At 42.0% G+C, this 2,864-nt stretch overlaps 1 long non-coding RNA gene across 1 annotated transcript; it reads right to left on the bottom strand.

The window, feature by feature from the left end:
- LOC115149697 (uncharacterized) lies at positions 1-2,506 on the bottom strand. The gene is made up of 2 exons (XR_003866950.1): positions 2,141-2,506; positions 1-200 (listed from the first exon to the last, which is right to left on the bottom strand). It is a non-coding gene; the product is annotated as an uncharacterized LOC115149697 (long non-coding RNA).
- Positions 2,507-2,864: the final 358 nt, after the last annotated feature.

The raw sequence follows: 2,864 nt of genomic DNA, 5'->3' as shown, positions 1-2,864 counted from the left end.
TTTCCTACATACCAACACATTTATTCAATGTTACAGAGAAATATGTGCCACAGTTTCAACAGCCATTTTTGTAACTGCGTAGACAACACACTTACTTTCACGTTCATATGAGGAAATCACAAAACTTCTGACAGTCACTGGTGCAACCGCCTGTTTTCTTGCAGATGAAGCAGCTTTCACAGGCAACTCATTCAACCAGCCTAAACAACAGTAAATACAAGATGTCAAATGGTCAAAAAGTGAATCTCAATAGAGCCATATACATTAGAGAGGGGTATATTGCTGCAGATGTTGGATCTTAATTTGAGCCAGTTTGCTACACCAGGAAAATAATCCTGCAGAAACAGGACATTTGAATTATTGTGTGGATTATAATTAATGAACAGTTTTAAAATGGAAAAGTGGAATTTATCATCTTCAGAAACCTTTTCTAAAGTTTAATTACACTCAAATACACTACAAGTTTAGTTTTTCTGCAACAGGGTGATCAAATTAAGATCCTACATCTGTACAGAGTTTATGTCTTTATCTGAAAAGGGCAGTTTGAGTTATGAGCAATAACATTGCAACTGTCAGCTGATGTAAACCTCTGTGATTGGATGTTATAGACCACCATATATATCCCCATGTACAATTATGTGTACAGATGTAGGATCTTAATTTGATCACCCCCCACTGCAGAATAACTTTCCAGCAATGCAGGAAATGTAAAACTTGTAGTGTATTAGAGGTTTAAAAAGGCTTCTGAAGTTTGTAATTTCCACTTAGAAATTTCAGACTTGAGTTTTCCTTACGAAAAATGTAGTAACCCCTACAAAAATTGACCACGTCCAGTCAGCTCCATTTTGTATGATTAAACTGACACCAACCTGTCTCAGTAGTAGTAGACTGTTAGGAGGGTTTTACTGTCATTCACTATACTAACATTACACCAACCTGTCTCAGTAGTAGTAGACTGTTAGGAGTGTTTTACTGTCATTCACTATACTAACATTACATTTAATTTCTCTACACACTTTACAATAATCCCTGGCAGGATTCTCACCTTGAAACTTCATTGCGATTTTTTTCTGTTCTGTTCTGTATATTCTGATGGGTGAGGCCTGAGCTGGAATGTGAAGGTAACTGAAGCTGTCTAGCTTTAGAAAACCAGTATATCAAGCCTGTATCATAGTATACCCCTCAGGCTACGTTCAGGTTTCAGCAAGAGGCAGGTATCAACATGCCGAGTCGTAGGCTACAACCTGGGTTGTATTCATAAGTTTACTCCACAGCCAACAGTTTTAAGATGTTAAATAAAACATAAACCGTTTACTCTAAACGCTGTACAATGTGACCTAAACGGTTTCTGTTGCCAAACGTTTTGCTACGGTGGGCACTAATGAATACACACAACCTGTTTTGAGGAAGTGTAAGTTGTTGTTAGTCTCTCGAACAATATTTATTAGTCTCTCTTTCACACAACATACCTTCCTGAGTGAAAAGAGTTAACTGTAGATTATAAAGAGAACATGTTTGTTTCTTGCTTGTTGTGTTTTAAGTCTGTTTTCAGAAGACAAGTGTATAGACCTATGATACAGTACACTCTTAGAATAAAGGGTTCCAAACGGGTCCTCCGGCCGTCCCCATAGGAGAACGCTTTTGGGTTCCAGGTAGAACCCTTCTGGCTTCCATGTAGAACCCTCGGTGGAAAGGGTTCTTCACGGAACCCAAAAGTGTTCTACCTAGTACCAAAAAAGGGTTCTACAAAGGGTTCTCCTATGGGGACAGCCAAAGAACCATTTTAGATTGTAGATAGTGTAGGAGCGATCACCCTGGGGCACACAGATGGGCACAGAACGAATTCACCCCACACATCTAATTTATATCGAAAACATTTTAAGGAGAGTAGGACTATTATAACACTGTCCACCAAAAATATCATCAACTATATGAATACACATAACAATATCACCAACTATATGAATACACACAACAATACCATCAACTATATGAATACACACAACAATATCACCAACTATATTAATACACATAACAATATCATCAACTATATTAATACACATAACAATATCATCAACTATATGAATACACATAACAATATCACCAACTATATGAATACACATGACAATCGTCGTCTTACCTTTTATCTCTCAATAGAAACAGATTCTGAATGATCATTCGGTCGTCGAAAGTTACTTTCATTTGCTCTGCTCATTTACATATCAGGTTCTACCTGTTCTCTCTCCGAGTCCCTCTCTCTTTACAGCTCTTACAATGAGCCTTGGCAAACATTCTACAACTGTCTGGAAGTCTATTGGAGGGATGGTGGTGTTCTATTGTGTTGAGACCTGGTGACTGAGACGGCCGTGGCATATTGTGAAACATCAGCAAGTTGAACAGTCTTCATCACTGAAGCTCCTGCCAACCGTGCCCCAACAATCACCAATCATTAAGCCCTTCCCGAGCAGGGTCACAGTCTCTCCTGGTTGCAGCTCCTCTCTCTCCCCAGGGGTAGCAGCTCCTCTCTCCCCAGGGGTTGCAGCTCCTCTCTCTCCAGGGGTAGCAGCTCCTCTCCCACCCCAGGGGTAGCAGCTCCTCTCTCTCCCCAGGGGTAGCAGCTCCTCTCTCCCCAGGGGTAGCAGCTCCTCTCTCTCCCCAGGGGTAGCAGCTCCTCTCTCCCCAGGGGTAGCAGCTCCTCTCTCCCCAGGGGTAGCAGCTCCTCTCTCCCCAGGGGTAGCAGCTCCTCTCTCCCCAGGAGTTGCATCTCCTCTCTCCCCAGGGGTAGCAGCTCCTCTCTCCCCAGGGGTAGAAGCTCCTCTCTCCCCAGGGGTAGCAGCTCCTCTCTCACCCCAGGGGTAGCAGCT

The sequence above is a fragment of the Salmo trutta genome, chromosome 15, assembly GCF_901001165.1.
Source record: "Salmo trutta chromosome 15, fSalTru1.1, whole genome shotgun sequence".
Classification (NCBI taxonomy): Eukaryota; Metazoa; Chordata; class Actinopteri; order Salmoniformes; family Salmonidae; genus Salmo; species Salmo trutta.
Note: the sequence above shows the minus strand (reverse complement) of the source record. Positions and strands in the feature narration are given on the sequence as shown.